The sequence below is a fragment of the Dryobates pubescens genome, chromosome 15 (genome assembly GCF_014839835.1).
Source record: "Dryobates pubescens isolate bDryPub1 chromosome 15, bDryPub1.pri, whole genome shotgun sequence".
In the NCBI taxonomy this organism is placed as follows: domain Eukaryota; kingdom Metazoa; phylum Chordata; class Aves; order Piciformes; family Picidae; genus Dryobates; species Dryobates pubescens.
The window spans coordinates 6,576,214-6,598,918 of record NC_071626.1 but is presented as its reverse complement, the minus strand read 5'-3'; the positions used below and the strand labels follow the sequence as shown (position 1 = coordinate 6,598,918).

Below are 22,705 nucleotides of genomic sequence, written 5' to 3'. Positions count from 1 at the left end.
GCCACCAGGAGCTGCTGGGTGCAGTTCACAGGCTGCAATTCCCTACTCCCTTCGATGGGACTGCAGATTCCCAGGGAGGGGGAAGGGTTAACAGGAGTGAGAGAACAGGCATGCAGACAAGCTTGGGGTGAAAGATTATTAACAAACAAACCTCACTGCCACTTCACTGGGACACCCTCAGCAGCCTCCAGTGGGCACCTCTGTCAGCTGCCTTCCTTCGCCCCCCCTGGCCTCGTGTGCTCCCCCCACCCTGTGTAAGGGAGCTGAACAGCACGGTCAGGAGACTTCTTTCCCCTCCCTGAACATGCCTGCTTTTTCACTGCATGCAACATCAGTAAGATAACCCATGGTCTTCTGAGACCCTCCCCAATGGCTTCCTTTTATGAAATCAAATCAGTGTCTTCAGTACTGCCTTAGTAAACAACGAGAAAACAAGAAAACCGCAGCCTTGTGCCTACAGAAAAGCAGAGCTATGGCAATGCATCTTAGCAGAGGGGATGGCACAGCAAGTGGCTTGTGGCAAGAGATTGCTAGAGATGACCTTAAAATAAATCTTTAAAATTAGACAGATGCATGTGACTTTGGGTTGGGTTCAGTTTGGGGATTTCATTTTGTTTTTAAAAGCACACTACATGAAGACCAGCAAGACAAAAAAAATCTGGCCATTTCCTTTACCTCCTCCATCTTCCCCATCTAGCAAAGAAAAGGTATGTCCTGGACTGAAGGGCTACGACAACCAGAGGACCAAGAAAATCCAGTCCTCCTAAACAGTGAGAAACTAAAAGATGTGATGCTAAAGGAGAATGGGATTTCACTCACTCCACCCAACATTCTAATTGGCCTTTCCTTGCTTTTGCTACTGTCTGCACCGAGACATACTCATTTTTTTCAACCTGAAGACAGCCAGCAGACACAAAACCCTCCTACCCCCAATTAAAGTATTAGAGCTCGCAGAAACATCCATTATACCGCAGCAGCAGCTCTCTAAGCACCCCCTCCAAAACCAAACCCAAAATAAATTAAAACACAGAGCACATATTACTCTTTATTGCAGCCTTAGATGCATCAGGCTGGATGAAAGCACCATTTTTTAAATTCACCATGGCAAGGTGGAGAGGGGAGATAAATTGGTACAAGCTCAGCGTAAAACAAACATTCCCTTTGGGTCATCTTTTAAAACTAATCTGGACAGGACATTAAAAAGGACACTCAGGGAGACAAACAAAAATCCTTCCATTGGTTTAGAAGCATACTATCAGTGGAAGAGGCCCGAGTGAAAATGATACTCTATGGCTGCGTTAGCCCACTGTTATTGTTGGCTACTCCAGCAAAGCAGGGCTTCAACAGCCCAGAACGTGCAGGACCAGGAGCCTGGTGGGTTCCTGGGTTTGATTTCGTGCCAGTTTGCATTCACTCGTGCTCTTAGATAAGTCAGGATGCCATCAGCAACTTCAGCCCAGCTGGAAAACTGGGTTAACAAAGCAGAGGATGCTTGCCGACAACTAGGGCTTGCCTGTACAGGGAGAGGCAAGCTGAAGCGCTCTGAGCAGACGGGTAAACGGCACTAAACCCCTCTGTGGACAGATTTAAGTGGAACACAAATGTGTCCCTGATTTGCCTGCTTCACTACTAAACCAATTTTTACTACATCAGCTGAAAGTTAATTTAAATCTAAATAAGGACATGGTCAGATCAGCCAAGCAATCCAGTCGGTGTGGGCTAACAAGTTGCCATCCTCTCACTTAGATACTGCTAACTCACTGGATGTGCTTCCAGTTTTCTGCAATGAAACCTACAGTATCCTCAGAGAAAACTCCCACAAACTTTTTGTGCTGCTTAAAAATCAAAGGGGACAGTTTAGCTGGGAGTCAGCAATCTGGTATCTTGGCAGGGGCAGGCTCCAAAGGATGTCCCTAGAGTTGCCAGTCTAGCACCATTCCTCAGCTCCAAAATGAAACAGACAAACATTTAATTTAAAAAAAAAAGGAAAAAGAAAAACAGAGAAATGTAGCTTTTATCCTGGTGGGATGTCTATGTTGCCACCAAGAAGGGGCTTTCATTTGCAGCAGGACATTCCCCAGCACCACAGTCACTTGACAGAAACAAGAAGCCAGGCGAGGGCTGCTGGCAACTCTCATGCACATTACTCCAGGACTGGGCAAGGACTCAAGAAAACGGCTGCCTAACCTCCTCCCAACAGTGACCCCAGCCACACACCTTCCTCAAGAGATGCTGGCATGCCTTTATGGCTTTGACAAGAACATGGTCCTTAGGTGCAGGCTTCTTCACTTGGAGAAAGCTCCCAAAACTACACAGGCTTAACATTAGCTGGGCAATCCTCCTCTGAGTGCACAAGGTAAGATGAGCTCACTGCTGAATACAGAAGAAATACACAGTTGGCACAGCAGCTGTTTCCTGAGGAATAAAAAGTTGCTGCCACCAGAGAAAACACTGTTTTAGTGTCTACCTGATTTTCTGTCCTTCCTGCCCCAGGGCAACATCACCCTCAATTGGGATTTTGTATGAATGAGAGTGCAAGAATGGAAGGGAGATGCCACTGCTCCCCCAACTCACCTGCTGAGGATGGGCTCAGTCCATTGAACCTGTCCACATCATAACCCCTTCCAGCCAACCTGTCAGTGTGTCACCAGGGCCATCCTCTCCCAGCTGCTCTGGCTAATCGGCATGCACCAGCGCCAGAGCTCCTTGCTGCCTGCTCTCTCCCCCTCTCATTAGGGATATGCAGCATTAATCCTTTGCCAGCAGCTCTCGCTCTCCTCCTGCATGTTCCTCCTCACGGCTCCATCAAGCACATCTCTGCTCCAACCTGCTGACCTGCACCGCAGCCCCGACCACCAGGCTCCCGGCCCCGGGACCCACAGCTGCCCCCTAGTCCCAGCAGCAGTCTGCATGTCTTTGGAACAGCAAAGCAGCAGCATCCCCCATTGCTCTGAGGAGCCGGCTCAGACCACCAGCCTCATCCTGCCTGCAGCTTAACTGGCATGTTAAGGCTGGAAGGGGAAAAATTCTTAGTGCCCTCCTCCTGTTCCTCCCCCCGCCCTGCAACCCTGCCAGCTCCCTTCCCAGCTTGCTGCTGTAGTGTAAACCCTTTTGTTTCCCATCATAAATACAGCAATTATTTCAGAAAAATTTCTCCCCTCAGCACTGGCAGAAATACCACAGTCTGAGACAGTAGCTCTCTTGATGATCACAGTGGAATATTCCAGAAAATAAGGAAGATTTGGGGAGGGGGAAGGGAGGAGGTATCTGGGATCCAATCTTCTTCCTCCTCTTGCCAAACCCCCTCCATCTCCAGCAGATTTCATTTGTGTCATAGGAATTTCTGCGAGATTTTCAACCAAGCCTCTCTCCCTCTCTCCCATTTCAACTGCCGGCAAAGCTCAGCCAAAGGTGCAGAAGAATAACTTGCTGCTCCACTTTTCTTGCAGGCTGGACAAATAAGTCTTCAGCTAGCCACATGCAAGCCATTAAAAATATATTAACATACCCAGCAGGGTCTGTCACTTTTTCTTTCCCCCCTCCTCCCCTTTTCTTAGACAGAGAGAAGGAAGAAATCTTGCCACAGTAACAAGAGGTTTTCATCAAGTCTCATTACCTCAAGCACAGCCGCGCACCACAGCCCCCACAGAGAACAGCCTTCGGTTCCTGCTGTCATTAAAGGAACAAAGATCTTAAACAAAAATTAAACCCAGGACAGCATGAAGTTGGGAGCACACAAATGGCTAAGGCAGGGAAGGGTGCGTGAAAGCCAAGTGGAAGTGCAGGAGCAGCGCCATCAGGGCGCTGCTCAGCTGGCTGGGGAGGGATGGGGCAGGTTAAGTCCCATCAAGCAAGGCAGGGGCAGGCGTTGTCAAAGGTTCAAGCTATCATCCAGAGGTATGCTGCATTTCCCAGCAGCTTAGTGACAAAGCAGCGTCCTGGAACAGTAACAAAGTTCAGTGTAAAACCACACCAGCAATTATGACGAGCAAGGAGCTTTTCCTGAGATGTTGCACAACACAGATGATTTTGCACACTTTGACAAACGTCCATTTTTACTCCAGGGGGTCCTCGACCCTCCCCAAAGGCATGGTCCACACTTCCCAGAGCAGCTGTGCAGAGCATCTTAACCTGCAGCAGCTGCTCTAAGCCTGAAGCAGGTGGTGGTTGGTGTTAGCAGTTTGGGAGGAGGGTTTGAAGGGCAGGAGGCAGCAACTCTACATTTAAACAAGGGATTTCTATAGCAGGGGGGGAATTAGTCAAAGTGCTATCAAGTCAAAGTGCCCTTAAACTGTGGTTTCTCAAGTATTTCTTTGGGCAAATTGCTGGGTTAAGCAGCTTTCCTCTCCAACTTGGCTACTTTAATCCAGATCAATTTCCTGATCAAGTTCAGTGCGCAGCAGCATGTTCAGCTGCACTGGCACAGCTGAACAAGCAGCTCAGGAGAAGCAGCAGGGGCTGCTGAAAACAAGGCTTGTAAAACTACACCCTCAGATTCAACAGGCATGGCACTCAGCCCCAGGAGAGCAAGATGCTGCTTGCAAGCCTCATGAAAACAAAGATAAGTGAAGGAGGATACTTATTGCATGGCTAACTGCAAAGATGACCTGAGCCAAACAACAAAAAAAAAGGAAAATAATCTGGTGACAGTGTGGCCATGTTTTATGCACCTCTAGATGAGATACAAGTTTTATTTCTCCCCTGGGAATGGAGGAAAGCTAAAAGCTTTCCCTTGTGAATCAGGCAGTACAGTCAGGAAAGACAGAGCTAGCAGAAGAACCAACAATGGTAAAGCACCAAGGAAAGGTGGACAGTGACCTCTGAGGAGCCCACAGCAGGTGAGGAATGAAAACTGCTCTGGGACATCACAAAAATAACTCCCTTGTAGAGCAGTGAAGAGCAGAAGGGGGCCAAGATATGAACTATTAACCCAGGAGCAGGTGGGGATGTAGAGAGGTCCACCCTGGGCACAGAAACAGTAAGGAAGCTACTTCAGATGGGTTTCACAACCCAGGTCCTTATCCAAACAGTTCACACACACTCTGATTCTCACATAGTGAGATCTATCAATAGCACAGAAGTAAATAGGAGAGTAAGCAAAATATCTGACCACACAAGGAACAGACCATAAAATAGCACTCATTTCATAATGAATTTATAATAGTCAAAGATGTATTTGCCTCTGTAGCACTGAAACCTGCTCTATTCATCCTGCCTTGGAAAGGGAATAAAAGGAAATGAGGAGGTTCAGCACATGACAATGAAGAGAAGAGATCTGGAAGACAGCAAAAGCTTACATGAAGTCCATATGTGCAAAACAACAGCTATGTGCTAGAGTTAAAAACAAAGTCTTCTAGTGCAAACAGACTATACTGCATACCAGAGCTGTGACACAGTGGGTGCACACTCTTCTCCCCAGGAAAGCCATCCATTCTCTCACAGCCAGCCACCACCACATGGCAGTAAACTGCCATCAGCCATGGGACAGAACCATTCCTTGAAGAGCAAGCAAAGCAGGCTCTTTCTCCAAGCCTGTCAAATTGGATACACTGTGCACAGAGTCTTCACCGTGGAGTCTCGTGGCTGGTATTTCCACAGCCTCACAAACAGCTTGGCTGGGTTGCTCTTCCTAGCTGCTTCAACATGGTACAAACTTTGTCATGTAAAAGAAATCAAATGTTACTTGTGCTCCTGAGTCTGACAGGAACATAATTAGGTCAGGTGATAGCTGTGCAGTAACAGATGCCTTGGACTTGGCTCTATCCAAGGCAGAGATGCACTTGAATGCTGCTTCAGCTTGTATCTGCTCACTTGCCAGCAGTCTGGATTCCTGAAAACCTACTCAAGTGACCATCTCGTCTCAATTGCAACGCAGGCGCCCAGCTCTGTGCTTCTGCAGTGGCATCCAACAGCAGCACTAAAGAGAGGGGAGTTCAAGCCAAGGTTCAGCTGTCTGCAGATGAAACAGGCCTGAAATAAATGTCAAAAGGGGGGAGGCTGCCTCAAGGCAGCACATGCAAGGAATGCACTCATATCGATGCAGGCTGAAATCATCCCAGGAAGCAGGGGTTTCACACCCATGATTAAAGCATAATTAAGAAATGTTTCCTGACAGTGAAGTCTATCAGGCTATGGGTTTAGATCTGACTTTAATGTTTAGTTGCCTCCCTTAAACATCTCCTTTTTATTTTTTTTTTTGAATGGGGTAAAAACCAACTTGGTTTTGAACTACGCAGGTCAGGAGTGCATCTTATGCCCCATACCTCTCTCCCTTTTTGGGGTTTTTCACTTTCTTGGGGTTTTTGTTGTTGTTTAGGGCTGGAGTGGAGGGGAAGGAGGTGGTAAGAACATCAAAAAGTTCAAAATGAATGTCTCAACTTGTAACACACTTCCCCCTCTCCCACAACACTGGTTGCAGAAGCTACCCACGGCTGACACTACTCCTGAAGCTCCATATGGTTCTGCTTCCCTTCATTTTTCCTCAGCCTGACAAACTTTGGCACAGCTCAGGTTTTCCTGGTTCTTAAGAAACAGGAGACATTCCAGCAATTCCAGCTTCTCCTTTTTCTTTTGCTTTTACAAAGCTCCCACGGTGCCATCCATGAAAAAACCTATTGTAATGGCAAAGCATAAAAGCAAATTTGCCTGAGTGTCACTGGTGCTGCAGGATTTTTCACATTGCAACAGTGTTAACCATTACTTACACTGCAGCAGAGTTGAAGGCCCTCAGCAACGTCAGGGTCCCTCATGCTCGGCACAATATACACATTCAGCAAGCACTGCCTGTGCCTGCCTCACAGGCTAATAAAGTTATTTTATTTTAGGTAGAAAGGCTTCAAAATGGAGTGTCATTTTAAAGCATCCATGAGCTGACAACCATCTGCACAATTATCACAAACCACTCAAAGAAAGCTTCCAGTACACCCGGGAAGCATCCATGTACACAGTAAGTACCCTGTATGCACCATAACTCAGCAAGTGCTTTTTGCAGCTCCCTTCGACTCAGTCATGAAGGATATAGATCATTACAGCCTCCAGCTACAGAGCTTTAGCTCACAGAGTAGCAGCTCACACTTTTAGCTCTGGAGATCCCCAGTTCAATCTGCTGCATGTCAGCCAAGAGGGCAGCTGTCATATAATTGCAGCCACAGCTTTGCATGTGAAAAAGTAGGGAGAGCGAACAGAGATCTTATTATAGAATTCTGGTTGCAACCTGCTGAAGAACTCCCTATTTAAAGTAACTTCTTGGGGGGGGGGGGGGGGGGGGGGAAAGACCAAAAAAAAAAAAAAAAAAAAAGGAGGAAGAGGAAAAAAAGTCTTCCCAATTCTCTCTGTTCTGCAGAAGAAATCAGTGCTGCTTTTGTTACAAATGCACGTGTACATTAGACAAAGCGGGCAAGTGCAGGGACAGGGCTAAGGTCCTGGCCTCCATACCAGTCAAAAAAAAAACCAACCAAAAAAACAGAAAAAGGAAAAAAAGAAAAGAATTCTCACTGCTGCAAGCAAGAGGTCTGAAGCCCAACAAGGCATCTGAGTTTCCTTCTGAGCGATAACCATTTGCCAGCAGCCAAACCAACCATTTGGCTCCATACTACAATTCAAGTGCACAAAACCTTGACTCCGTTACATCTTGCTCTCTCCAAACTGTACAGACCAGTTCTCAGGGAGACTTAATGAAACAGAACCTGGGAGAAGAGTATGTTTGAACTAGGAAAGGTACAAACCATGGCCAAAAAAAAAAAAAGTGAGTCTCAAATGTAAAGATCTTTTAAGGAGTGCAAACCAAAAGCAATTAGACAAAGTTGCTTCTTATCTGCTAATCTTTCTGTACATCCTTCTGCACACGCACAGCAATTTTGGAGCCAAGCTTTTTTCCAAGCCAACATGTTCAAAACCAGAATTTGAAACAATGTAATCTAGTTTTCACCCAACAATTATTCTAGAAATCCCTCTTTCCTTAATAAATCTGTTTCAGGCTTAAGAGACAGATTAAATTCTTTGCAGAACATTCTCCGCTCCTCGACAGTCCCATCCATCCACCACCCAGCAGCACAGAACCGCTGGGTCCCCCATCGCCTGGGGTGAAAGAACCACTTTGGATCATGAGGTAACAATCCAACTTCCTGCAACCTACTTACCCACTTGCTAAATACCAAAGCAGACCAATATGACTCAAACTGTTCGGTACCTGCCTGCAAGAACACACTCGCCAAAACATGTCAGCGAGTTCATGCACACTGCGCCAGTGGCCCTTCACAACTCCCTGAAAGAGAGTGCTGTGCTTCCAACAGGATTTGAAGAAGTTCCTAGCAGCCAAGATGGATGACTGCTAACATATAACACAACCCTGCAACAGTTAACTCCAGAATCCACTAACACTTTGTATTTAAACCAGCTAAATTCTCTGGTGACATCCTCTCAGCCTCATTTCTGAAGAGCCATTTTCATTTGTCTCAAAGAGTCTTCTGCGCCTCACCTCAAGCAAAACCTACTCAGGAAACACACAAACTACCTGACCATCTCCCTCCCTTTAGAAGAGAGTGAGGAAGAGAATCAAGCACATGAAGCCCAGTTTTGCAGAAAGCAATGTGCAGCTGCAGCAGAGAAACATCTGGAGTTGATTACACACGTGCAGCAAAACCCTGGCTGGGCTCATCCCACAGGAGGGACCCATAAAAGGTTTACCTCTCCCTCACCTACTGCAACCAGGCAAAGCTCACACACATCTGAACCACACTTGTTGCAGACAGCCAGTGAAGGCAGTAAAACCCTGTGCAGAGAGGACTGAAATGAGACTCCATTATGCTATTTTCTGATATTATTTCTGTAAATTTAGCACTGCTAAAAGGTTCCAGATAGACATTCTCTGGAGACAAAAATCCTTTCCCTACCCCGAGAAGGTATGCAGAGAGATCTGCAGCGAAACACATACGTGCTTTTCTCCTCTCTCCTAGCCTGCTGAGGCTGAAATGACTGACAAAGGTCCAAAATGAGGGACACACATAAATTATTAATACTGCACTAGCAGGCTCGCTGTTGCTGTGACAGTCTGAAGACTTAAGAGAGGCAGGCTCTGCAGGGAAATATTATTTCAGAATCACTCATTCAGGAAACTTACATACTGAGGAGACAAGAATCATTCTGCAGCATGCTCTGTCAAACCCCTCAGCTTTAAGGCCCTTTGTTTCTAAAGCAAAAGCGATTTTAACAGGAACAGCACATCAACATGAAGCACAGGGAGCTTCACATTTCAAGTGAGCAACACTGAACAGCATTACTTCCAGACAGAAGCTCCGTAACACACATCTTCTCATGCCTGACCTGGAAAGTCCATCCCACTTCTCAGCACCAGGTAAGTGTACTGTCTCTGCAGTTTCTATGCTGAAGCAGCCAAGTGGCATACCAGTGAGAGGATAATGGGCAGCCGTGCACCAGCAAGTGGAAGGGAGCCAAAAAAACACTCCAGTTTTCTGCTCAGGCTGCAACCTGCGCTTTAAGCTCCTGATTCACATTCTCCCCAACCTTTTATTTCATTCCAGGTCTCATACAGTACCCCCTGCTACAGTAGCCATGCAGCCCTAAACAGTCCACAAAGAGATGCTGCTTCCTACTGATCTATTTGCTTCCTCTCCCCTGTGCAAGGGAACAGTTTATGCAGGGGTATTAGTCTGTTTTACATTAATTTCTAGGACTGGGACAAGCAAGTTGAACTTTGACATTTCTGCAAAAAGCTCAATTATTTTCATCTTCTTTAGTAACTGGAATAGATTTACTTTTTTCCATTTAAAACACAACATTTCCCTCCCAAAATATTCCAAGCAGTTACTGAAATGTTTTCTTTACCCAAAGCCCTGCACAGCATCAAGATTATTAACAACATTTTGAATACAAAGAGGCACAACATTGTTCCATACCAATAAAAATAAACCCCCCAAACCCAGTACATTTCTCATAGAATGAAGTAATTACATTGGAAAACTATTACTTTATATTAAGACTTCTTGCATTTAAAAACTAAAGAAAGGTTTCCAGTAACTCTAGATACTGATGGGGGCAAACAAAAAACAGGCCCTACCCCCAGCTGGATGGCATTCCTCTCTTTGGGTGCAATGTGGTAACGTTTGATTGACGCATCTGATCCATTCCAAAACTCCAGGCGATGTTTTAATCATCAATGGGCAGAATCCTGGTCATTGTCAGGGGAAAAAAAAAAGAAAACAAATAGAAAAACACAGTAGAATATGGAGGCAGGATACCAAGCACCTGGTGTTTGTCTAGCAGCTCCAACTGATTTAGCTGGGTTCATAATGATCAACAGATTAAAGACTGAGCTGATGGCAGAAACTCCCGTCCACTATCTAAGCCCCTTCCTCCCCTCCGCCCTATTTCTGCCATCTCAGCCAACCCGGTGTCCCACTGCAGCCTGAAACATTAGTCCCATACCAAAGGAAATTAAACAGGAATAGGAAAAAGAGCGGGAAGAGATAAACCAGGGTAAGTAAGGGTAGCATGAAGAGCCCATTGGAATGCAACCAAAAGCCTGCACAGATCCTTTCTATAGCAGAAAACAGGAGATCAGGCACATATGAGGAGATGGCAGGAGAGGTGCCAGAAGACGAAGGTTCAAGTGGTCCCTGAACTCCAGGGGTAAGAAATGGCAGCAGGCAGAGTACAGGAGTGAGCCCTAGCATGCACAACAAGCTCAGCTTTCAGGAGCAGCAACACACCAGGTGACCTGCTAGCTTGGTGTCTGCTGTGACAGGCATTTTCACTACCGACAGGCATGGTATGAGAAATACAGTGTGAACCTTCCACATTAAACAAGGCTTCCCAGTCTGCCTATAATTTATTTTGCTATCAGCCAAGCCCAGATCCACCAGGATTAACCACTTCTGCTCTGGAAAAAGCCTCTGCTTCCAGTCTCGCACCAAACAGCTGTTGCCGTTCAATTTCGGCGCCGATGAGCTCCGCAAGCCCTCGGGACCCGCCAACACAAGAGGCAGCACAATCCCAAGGGAAATTTTCACCCATTCCAGGAGCAAGGCAAGCATTGTCAGTGTCACCCTTCCAGCTGGCCAGCTGACAAGAGAGACCAACCCACATCTCAGTCAAACAACCTGGAGCTGGGCACCTCGCCACCAGAAGCAGAAACCTGGCTGGATGGTCAGTAGGACAGCAAGGAAATGCTCCTGGTCTAGCTGGCTGCCTGCCTGCTTGGGAACCCGAGCTGCACAAAGGTCTCTGGGCACTCACTCAGTCGCACAGTTGTTTCTTACATCTGTTCTGTGTTCCCAGGTCTTGGAAGGATTAATAGGTAAAAGTCGAGAAATCAAGAACAAGCTGACAAAGGGAAGGGAGCAGCAGCCTGAAGCTGGGATCTTACAGCAGGGAAAGTGGTTGCTACAGTGTGGAGCAGAAGCTGGGGGAAACAAGAGGGGGTTGTCAGCAGAAGAAAGGCAGGTGAAGGCATGCCACCACAGGGAATGGCAAGTAGGGAATGCTGCCAGAGTCTTACACCAGCCCCTAAAGGCTCTACCGCTGACTGTGGGGTTCAGCAACAAGCAATATCTGCCACAAGCCTGCCCACCCAGCAGCTTCAGGTAGTCATTTACAGCATTCCAGGTCCAGGCCATTAATACCCTGAGGAGAAGGACAGGGACCTTGAATTCAAGATGAGAGAGTCACGTGGAGCTCGCACAATGAGAGAAGGACACGCTCCCAGCCCTGACCATGTCTGCACAGCTGCAGCTTGCACGTCCCTTAGGCTGCTCGGAGCAAGCGGCTGCACACTGCCTGTGTAACCAACCCCCACAGCCCATCAGGAGGGCCTGAACCCTGGACCATCAGCAGTGAAAGCACAAACCCCCAGCTCGCGCTCTAAATAATTAAACTCTGTGGGAGCAGCAGCAGGCTCATAAAACTCTTACCCAGACCAAGCCAGTCATTAATGGGGGTCAAAGATGAACGCTCAATTTTTTTTAAGTGTGCTTTGATGCGTGGGGAGAGTGGTGAGAGGAGATCTTCATTACTCTCTCTGGTACCTGATGAATTTTTCCTTTCCTAACTATCAACACCTCCTACTTCCACCCGAACCCCATACTGCTGGCAATCATCTGGACAGCCAGAGACAATTAGAAGGTGTGTTTGGATGACATCTGTGCTAGCTGGTCACCTGTAGGTAGGGAAACAAGTGGCCTCGCCGAGCAAAGCCAGGCTCTACCAGAGGCTCAGGCGCTGCTCGTAACAAGGTTTGGGTTTCACATGGATGCCGCTGGGTGGAATTCCGGGGCCAGCATGATGCTGAAAGCCATGCAAACCACAACCTCACACACCGTCTTCCCTACAGCAAGGCACACAGCAGAGCACAAGCCAGTAAAATCTGTCAGGATTATTAGCTTGGGCTCGGAGCCAGAGCTGGGAGCTGCCACAAGGGCAGGGAGGCTGCCTTCAGCCCTGCAGGTCAGCGGGAAGGAAGTGGAAGTCCCCTGACAGGCAAGGAGAGGCAGCAGGCAAGAAAGGCAAGACACAGTTGAGAAAAGGTCACAGAAACACCAGTCTGACCTGCCCCTTCTGGCCTTAAAACACATACACACACACAAGCTTCTTCACTACTTTGCTTTGTTCGGACATTTTAAGGAGAGTTCTGCTTTTCCCGCTCTCTTCGCATTCCCCAATCCACACTGGTCCCTTAGGCTTTATACCAATGAAAGCCTCTGGTGGAGAGAAGGGAAAGCAGGTTTGCTGGGGAACGGGCCACCACCTTGACACAAAGAACTCCTCCAGCAGCACAGAGGGATGCTGAATGCTCTGTCAGCAGTGCCAGTTCCAGCCTGCACCAGCCAAGCCTCTGCCAGAATGTTTTCTCCAGGTGGAAGGAGAGGCCAAAGACTGGAAGTGGCTCCAGGATCTCTACTGTTGTGCTGAGAAAGTGGCTGGTGCAGCAAAACCACCTTTTGTTTATAAGTATTACTGATAGATGCCCCTTTATTCAGGTCACTAGAAACCTCCCAACAAACCCAAGTATTTGTACTTTCAGAGGGAAGAGCTTTTACATGCAACACCAGCCCTCATCCTTACCAACATGGCAAAAGCAGCAGCTGTTACTTCCATTATTCTTGGAAATCAGAAGGAAAATAGCTCAAGCCTTGGCACCTCTTTCCTCCCACCGTTTGGCAGGGCAGAAGTGCTCTAGAGGGCACACATTCCAGGGGGCTGAGCCATCCCGCATGGGCAGGCTCAAAATGGCAGAGCACGGTGAATAGGATAATTGGAAAGTACAACAGAAACCACAACATAAAAGCCAGCAGCTTCTAGTGCAAGAAACTGTTCTATGGCATGGTTAGATCCATCACCCCCTATATGCTGCGTTGTGGTCGTGCCTCAGGACCCTGCTGGTGTTATCTGTTTGCAATCAGATTTCAGCCTGTCCTTCTGCTTCATGCACAAAAAGCAGAGCTAATCAGGTTCACCCTCTCTTTCTGCTTAATGTCTCCACTTCTCCACCATGCTCTGCACTGCTTCAACTGATGTTCAACTAACACTAGCCAGCAGCACATGGGAGGGAGGGGAAACACACACACACCCCAAAAAAATCCACAAAACCTACATATGAATTTTAGTCCTTCCTTCCATCTATTCTGTCTAAAATTCCTTCTACACTTGAGCTCTGCACACAAGTCAGGAAATTCCCATTTCCCTCGCTACACCACACCCAGCTCACCTACGAGTTCCCTTCTCCAAACTGCTCCTCCAGTGGTATCTGGGTAATTAATTATAGCACAGATCTATCAGGCTTGCCTCTCACTTTCTGGGACAGCTTTTTAAAACATTTCCTGGCTGGGATCCTCCACAGAAGGATGTCTTCTGCTGGCACTGTAACAGCCCCTGTTTGTTAATCTATTTGAAATGACCATCACAGGCTCTTCCCCCTCATCTACCCCCAGCACTGTTTAATTACTGCAGTCCTACATGGGAACTCTAACATTCCCTCAGCATTTCCAGTCTGAGCACAAACAGGGCCCTGGAACATCTGTCTCTTTCACTGCATTCCTTTGCACTCCACAAGGCAACTGGAGCTTCGCTAGTCAGCTACAATACCTGGAGCTTTGCTAGAGCAACCAACACCACAGCAGAGAAGGCCCCAGACGGGGCAGGTCGCATGAAAATTCAGCTAAGACATCCAGAAAAAGCCTGGCTTAGAGGACCACTCATCATCACAAGCCAGCTCAAGCAGTGAAGGAGAAGCATCACCCATTAGATGCACAACTGCAGATTTGCCACAACAACAACAGAGTTTTCAAAAATCAGGGAGTTTCTGAAGGAGATGAGGCAGGGGTGGAAGACAGAAGTGACAAAAGTGTCAGGATACTTATCTCTGTTCGGGGGGGGGCAAAAAACAGACCGCAGAGATGAAGCCCCAGACAGCCCCTGCATCTGTAACCATCCCTGAGCTAACACTCACTACATCAATCAGAGCAATGGCAGCTCCAGAGAAGACCCCAATTATCCAGCTCCTTCACTAATATCTTCCCCAGAGGCTGCACGCATGTGCAAGGGGATGGAAGAAAAACATACTTCTCAATGAGATTACTTCAAGCATTTTCTATATTGCTCCTTCCCTTAACAATGTGTCTTTCTAGAAAAATATACACTGCAGCTGGCTTGCAAGTGCAGCAGGTTTTATTTTTTTTTATTTAAAACCATATCCTTGAACACAAAGACACTTTGTGCTCAGCAGATCCAGTGGTACCATTATTTAGTATCAATGCACTGGTTCTTTCCTTTCTTCTACTCCATCCTTGGAAAACAAATCCACTCTAACAGCCACCCAGTGTATAATCTTACCATGCAAAGCAACACAGCCCTACAATAATCTCTCTCTTGCCATAATGTCTTCACATACCAACGAGAAGAATTTAGGCTTAAATGCTTTAAAAAAAAAAACAAACCCCACAAACCCACAACCAACTGCAGTACAGCATGAGACAAATCTCTAACAACTCTCAAGTTGGAGCAAATTCCCTCATCTCTCCCTACCACTTCCCTTGTTTGAAAACGGCTGCACAAACATTGCTAACTTGTGCACCACACCGACTGCAGCCTGCCCCTCCCGCAGGTACGGTCCACACATGCAAAGGCTCCCTGCATCCAGCTGCCTCTGGCATCCCACTCTTCACTGACATCATCTTCACCTTCATGCTGTATAAAATTCACCAGACAGACACAGTATCTTCTCCTCTAGCCATAAAGCTGTAAGCCAACAGACGCCTCCATCCAGTCTCCCAAATGCACACTCTGACCTGCACTGTGGCCCTGCTAAGTAGACACTTGGGCATGCATCTCATTAGGTGACACATCTCCCCTCCCTGCAGCCAGCAGGGGCCGAGGCAGATACACCGATCCATCACCGGCAAAGCCGAGCTGGAAACGCTGTAAACAGCAGGCAGCAGAAGCAAAGTTCGCCTTGGCCAGTTTCCATGGAGTCTGAGCTCCTGCACACCCCTGCTTTCATCGCATCCCTGAAGCAAGAGAGCACTGCTCTGCAGTACCACAGCAGCGTCCCAGGAGGCCTTCCCAATTTCTGTTAGTGCCTGAAAATTGGTTAGGCAGCAGCACCTGGAACAACTCCAAGTCACAGTTCAGAGATGGAGAGACTTCCTCCTGCTGCTGTGGTACTCAGCTTCAGGCTCACCAGAAAATTCTCTGGACATTTCCCTGCCCTTGCCATTTATTCCAGGCTTCAGGGACCTCCTGGTCCCACCAGCTCCAAAGCCTCAGTCTAGACTGCCACCATCACCATGCCTGAGGAAGGCCCAGTCTACAGCTATCACCTCAGGCAGTCTCCTTTTGCCCTCTCACAGGGAAGGGTTACAGCTACTATCTCTGAGCTCTTTAATAATATGAGTCTAATAATAATAATACTAATAATTCCAAGGCTCATAGCACTGGGCTGCGAGCAACAGGCTCTTGGGAACCACGGTATCTCTCTTACTGCAGACACTGAAAGTCAACCTTTTCCCTTTTTTCCCCTTTTTGAAAGCACTGTTTGGGAATGGAGTCAGCATCTGGAGGCACACAAGTATATCTCAGGGAAAGAATAAGAGGAGCAGAGGGGAAGGGAGGGACCTAAAAACGAAGGCTGAGGGTAAGGTTTCACGTTACAGCTGAACCAGGCTAATAGTTCACTGCTGCCAAAAAAGGTGTGTGTGGGGGGGGTGCATTTCCACCTTCCTTTCATTCCCTACCTTTCATTGCTGGCAAAACAAATCTCACCCCTCCTGTGTGCAGTCCTGATGCTAGCCTACACCTGGAGAGCAGGCTCAGTTCTCTGTCACAGGAGGAAACTACTCTTTCTTGGGGTTTTTTTTTGTAACAAGTTAGCTTTTCAAAAGCTGAACGAGCAGGATCCGTTCAGCAGCAGAGCCGGCACAAGGCAAGGAATACATCCACAAAGCCACAAGCAAGGCATGACCACCCCTCTTAGAAGGGACAAGTGGTTAGATTGGTTCAGACACAGCAAGAAAATCCATCCTTAGCCACGTGAAATCGTGGTTTCACCCTCCAAGTTTAGCAGTCAGCACAAAATAAAAGGGCTAGCTAAAAAGCCTGCAATGGAGGTGTTCGCTTACAATCTTAAACAAAGGAGTTTTACCTATTCCCAGGCACGAGCTACCAATAGCATTTCTGAACTGGATGACGAAAGCAGCAACACAGGTAGAGAATGACACTGAAACTGAGCAGACCCAAACCAGCCAGAAATATGCAAGGCACTGCAGGATTTGCAGTAACAGTTGGACTCTGTTATTGTCAAACAAGATGGCTGCCTTCACCACTATGCTCAGAAATGTCTGTTAGCGTTACAAACTTAACAATTAGTTTCAGGGTGCTCTTGATAAAGCATTTTTCCTTCCCCATCAGCTTCTGTATCATCAAATGAACAAAAATAACACAGTTCTTTCAATTAAAAAAAAAAAAAAGAAAGAAAGAAAAAAAGAAGCCCACATTACTCCACTGTCTTTATTCCTCTCCACCTCCTCTGCTCAATTACTAAAAGCAATTTACAGACAATAAATGTAACTTCACAGCTGCCTGTATGAAGTATTCTCTTCATTTTATAGATGAGGTTACAGGCTATACAGAAATTAATATCAGCGAGGTCTACTTCAAAGCTGGATAAGCAGGAGGCACAGATGAACTCTTAAGGAATACAGATCATGCCTGCACTCCAGTAAAAGCAGTAATAAAGAATTAAGGATGTTACCAGTTGGATATAAATTCCTTGAATGTATCTGCTACGTACAGTAAAAAACAAAAGCTTGAGGTTTCACTGGGTTTTATTCCATTTTTATTAGGAACAACATCATGAGATTTCAGATTTAGTGCCCAGCACCCCAGACACCACACATGCTCGCTTTACTAGTACACACATGCTTGTGTGCTAATCTCACAGACTTAAAGAGGGCCTTCCCAATCAGTATATGAACACCAGGAACCTGCAGCCAGGAACTCTGTACATAATTTTAATTGATGAAGATAAGTCAGCCAGGAGAGAGTCCAATGCTTTCTGCCATAGCCTCATGGGCTTTGGCAGGGCTAGGAGGCACAAGAACCTACATCTGTTATTAAGCTTGCCAGCGGTGACTTTGAAAAAGCACTGAGAGAAGCAACACTAAAGAGAGAAAAAAGGGGAAAAAAAGAGAGAAGTGCAGTTTTGTGCAGGCACTCCTCTTATGATAACTGCTCCTTAAGGCTTAATAAAAATGCACAGCCAACTTTTTCTTCTTCCACACATTAGCAGAGCTCAGAAATAGCACCTGAGTTGAGTTCTACAACTCAGCAGGTCCAGCGTCTTCTAGGAAGCAAACAGTACTGACACACATGGCTGAGTCATCTGAGCAGTCCCTTCAAGGAAAATAATCATAGAATTGTTAGGGTTGGAAGGGACCAGCCCCCCTGCCATGGGCAGGGACACTTCACACTAGATCAGGTTGCTCAGAGCCACATCCAGCCGGGCCTTAAACACCTCCAGGGAAGAGGCTGCTACCACCTCCCTGGGCAACCTGTGCCAGCGTCTCACCACCCTCACGGTGAAAAACTTCTTCCTAACATCCAATCTGAATCTACCTATTTCTATTTTTGTTCCATTCCCCCTAGTCCTGTCATTACCTGACACCCTAAAAAGTCCCTCATCAGCTTTCTTGTAGGCCCCCTTAAGATAGTGGAAGGCCACAATAAGGTCTCCTCAGAGCCTTCTCTTCTCCAGATTGAATAGTCCCAACTCTTTCAGTCTGTCCTCATAAGAACTGAGGGGTTGGCATTGAAGACAAAAAGGAGCAATCATTTTGGCACCCCTTAATTACACTGGTTGAATTCCATCCATTTACTACCAAACCTGCAGGTTCATAAATTCACTACGCTCCTCCATCCATCCCCAAGATCCTTCCCTGACACAGTCCTCCTTTAGCCAACAACTGCCTGTCACAGTCTGTACATTTCCTTATCCCCGACTGACACAAACTAGTATTTGTAGAACCCACAGCACTTGGAAAACTAATTTAGCATTAAGACCTTCATTTCTAGCCTGCACACAGATACCAGACATGCTTTAAACCAACAGGGTGTTGTAGGCTTCTCTGCTGGGACTAGCTGAAACCCAAATGGCGTATGGTGCACACATCAAAAAACAAACAGGCCTCAAGGTGGACCCAGAAGCCAAACACAACACAAAGGATTTGGACTTGTAAAAACCTCTCCCATGGAGAGAGCTGATACACACTGTAACACTTCTGGTTGCCCTGCCATTGTCTGCATTTTCACTGCAGCAGGGACAGATGTTTGTGCCCACTGACAGTTGTGCCTTTTCCATCTAAGACTGCAACTGCATCACAACCTCGCACTAAGCCCCAAAAATGGCTCAGCAGATGTAGCTGCTGCAGAAAGTGCCTGCCCCTGCAAACAGCAGTCCATGGAGAGGAGGTGCAACTCATGCTCTCGTTTCCAGGCAAAGTTTGGGGGCATTGGAACCAGCCCATTAAGTCCCAGAGCCTCCTGACAGCTGCACAACAGCAGCAGGAAGGAGGTGACCTAATGGACTTGAACCAGCAGTCCTGCAGTATAAACCAGCACACCAATGTCATCAGCGATGCCACAGGAGTCCAGAATTTGACTCCTATCATGACACCAGGCCAGTGTCCCCCATCTGCTCCACCTGAGAACAGGCCACAGCACTCCCACCTCTCTTAAGTTCTTCCAAAGGGGAAGGACTGAGGGAAAAAAAAAAACAACCAACCAAACAAACAGTGGGTCAGGCTGGGAATTATTTTTTGTTGAGGTTGGTAGACCTGCTGTGGAGGCTGATCCACTGATATTTTTCTAATATAAGGAACATATAAGATGACTAGAATTTGATAGCTGCTTTTTAATTAAATTGAAATAAGTAAATCACAGCCTGTTGCCATGGAGAATGAACAGACACAGCCTCTTGACTCCAGGGCAGGATCAAGCAGGAGAGGCAAACAAGGCTGTGAAATTAAAAACACCTATTTTAAAGCAAATGGTCTTGATAATTAGCAAAAAAAAAAAAAAAAGGTGGCATAGAAAAATAATATAACCATATGGCAGGAAGCAGTTTTCAAGGTGAACTGCAAAGCTGTTTCAAATAAATGAATAAACTGGTGGAGCTGCTGGGTCACCAGCAGAATCATACATGCAGGATTAAACATGATTTAAAAATACACCCCCCCAAAAGAAAATCTGCAATTAGCTTTTCCTTCATTTTCCTGCCTATAGGCTGCATCTGTGTCTGTTCTTATTTTTAAGGACTTGTTTCAAGTGATTAGCATTCACATCTATTTGCAGTTACCACGGAGCCGTCAGACTCAACGTTTGCAAAAGCCTTGCAGCTCACCCTGAAGCAAGAACCAAGTTTATGGGATATAAAACCTTCTCCCTTTTACTGGTGTCATTACACAACCCTGGCCCAGGTCACTGGACAATAATACTCATTCCTGACTGTGTGCATCCTTGTTATGGCTTCCATGACAAAGTGATTTTGGAGGGAATTTGCCCTCTGCACACCACGCAGCCAGTGCTGTGCTGCATCTCTCAAGAAGGACAGCTCAGAGAATTAAAAGGCAGTGCTGGTCTGTCAGGGGGAGGCAGCACAGCCTTCAGCACAAGCTTGACTGATAAACAAGAGCTTTGCAGACTCCCTTCCCAGTTTCTCCTGAGCACTGGGCATCAAATCATTCCCCTCCTCCTTGCTTCCAACCTCACCTGCTACCAGCTCACCTCTGTCAGCAAAGGCTGCCCAGAAAGACAGAACAGAATAGTTTATGTAGCTCCTATACCACCTCTGTAGAGAGGATGCTGCATGGCAGGAGTAAGATCTAAAAGGGCAGCAGCAAGGATACTCCCTTATCACCTTTTTGAGCCCAGCCAAGGCAAATCTGAGCAAGACAGTCTTAAAATTTCCAGTGAGCATGGAGTCAAAGTGCATCAGATTCATAATAGCTTAAAAATACTTGAAATAAATTGCATCTGATGACTCAGTTTCAGAAATGTGCTGTACATTTTTTTGAAGGGAAGGGACAGATGAACTAACTTTCACTTCAAACCTTCCATCCCCTCCAGGGGAGAAGCCAACCTTTCCTCCTATTTTGTGAAGACACAAGTTGTCAGCCACAGCCATTAGTCTTCCATGGCAGTTAATGACCCATATGAAACAAACTGTCAGGGTCCCAGTCCAGGCCCTCATGACACAGCTGGTTAGATTTAAAATCAGTCATACTCTCAGCTCTAATCAGCTGAAGCTAAGCTGACTATTGACAAGTTTCCTTCTGTCCCCCCCCAGGACCAAGAAACACTTGGAAAGGAGGAGAGTGAGGACAAGAATCCTGGCAAAGGGAAGATTTAGGGAAAAATGGGCAATTAACATCAGTATTGCCTTCTTTTGCAGTTTTGCCCTGTTTTGGAGTATTTGCTGCACTAACTGAAGCTACCCTACATAAGATTTGTGGCTTTCATTAAACATAAACTCCAAGTCCAAGTCTTCACGAAGACATGCATAACTTGCAAATCTGGTTTGCCCTGAAGGACACCAACAAAGACCCCAATGAAAGTCCTTAAATATGCTGGGGTGGGGGTAGCATGAGTGGGCCAACTTGCAGGCTTTGAACAGTTGAAGCTGACATCAGTACCTGCCCAATCTCCTCGCTCATGCACCCCCTTTCTTTCCAAAGCCTGCAGCAAGAGCTGCTGGGAAACATCTTGGGACATATCAGCTGCACTGGAAGGTGCAGCTACACACCCTTGGCTTCCCCTCTCTCCACTGATTTCTTTGGAGTGCCACTGATTTCCTACTGCTTCAACCACAGTCTGACCCCACCACCTGAACACAACGGCTTTGCCAGGGCTGTTTCCATCCTCACAGATACCGGGCACTCAGAGGATAGCAGATGGCTTGTTTCTCCTCACCTTGTAGCTTTACTGATGTTTAATTTTGACCTAAAGAGATTTGACACAATTATCAAAACCAGCCTAGCACCTCCCTCCGAAAGGCAACTGTGGTTTATTCTCCATTCCTGCAAGCCAAGATAATCACACATGGGAAGACTCCTTCCCAGAGACACTCCCAGCTGAACAGAGCCCGGGTTAACAGGCGCCTGCATGAAGACTCAAGCCAGGCAGCCACTTGGTGTAAGAAGGAAGATGCTAGCCATTCCCAGCAGCAGATTTTCATATCACAGCAGAAGGTTGTGAGCCAAAAATAGGGTATTTTTAAAAAGAAAGGAGAAAAAAAAAAAAAGCCTCCAACACATAAAGCTGCTCCCTTCAGCAGCATCACACCATGCCATACACAGAGAGAGTGGCCAAGACCCCTGCCCAGGCTGTTCATAATCCCCATTTATATCACTCATGGTCTCCCCTTGCCCGCTCTTGCCCGACCTCCAGCCTGCCCCCATGCCACCCTACCTCCCTGCAGGCCAGGAACCAGGACCGCCTTCTCCTACCCATAAACTTCTCCTGACCTCTACACCCCCAACACCACACTCTAACTGCCCACAAGCAGCAAATTCCAGGGAAGGCCCTTTCCAAACAAGAAGAGGCTTCAGACGCTAGCCTTGCAGGGTGTTTTTCACCCGGGGGCAGGTCTCACCACACTGCTGCCGCCTGGGCTCCCGTGGGAGTTTCCAGCCGTAAGCCTCGGTGGCTGCTTCAGGAGCATGTGGCACATGTGCCACTGTCAACAACTTCCAGTCACGGTGGGCAAGTCCCGGCTGAGCATGAGGCTGCCTACCACCACAAGCAGTAATCTGGTTTGGGGAAAGGCAGCTCGTAAACGGGATGGCGCTTCGGCACAAGAAAGATCGCCTTCGTATTCTTCTGAAAAGCCAGAGGTGTGCATAAAGGGGAAGGAAGCATGGATGAAGGAGGGGGAAGGCAGTGCACAAAACCACATGGTGTTAGCTCTTCGCTCTCCATAAAAAGAAAATTATCTGAAGGCACTGGAGGCAACGGCGGTAGCACAAGGAAAGCCGGACAGCAACCCACGCCAAGGGATGAGCGGCTGCCTGAGGGAAGCATCGGCGCTTCCCCCGGCTTTCAGCAGCCCCAAAGAGACCGCCCCGCCACCGGCAGGCCCGGCTGCCGGACCCCTGTGCACCGGCGAGGACCTGCCTGTCCGCCCTTCACAGGCGGGGACGGC

The 22,705-nt window shown here is 47.2% G+C and overlaps 1 protein-coding gene across 4 annotated transcripts in view; it reads right to left on the bottom strand.

Moving 5' to 3' along the window:
• The window catches only part of TCF20 (transcription factor 20), a 131,622-nt gene that overhangs the window by 108,322 nt on the left and 595 nt on the right, over window positions 1-22,705 (bottom strand). For 3 of the 4 annotated variants that reach the window (XM_054167563.1, XM_054167570.1, XM_054167571.1), the window contains exon 2: window positions 10,076-10,186. The exons of the other annotated variant lie outside the window; for it this stretch is intronic. The gene's annotated coding sequence lies outside the window, so the exon portion shown is untranslated. The remainder of the gene's footprint in view (window positions 1-10,075; window positions 10,187-22,705) is intronic. 4 annotated transcript variants of the gene reach the window in all.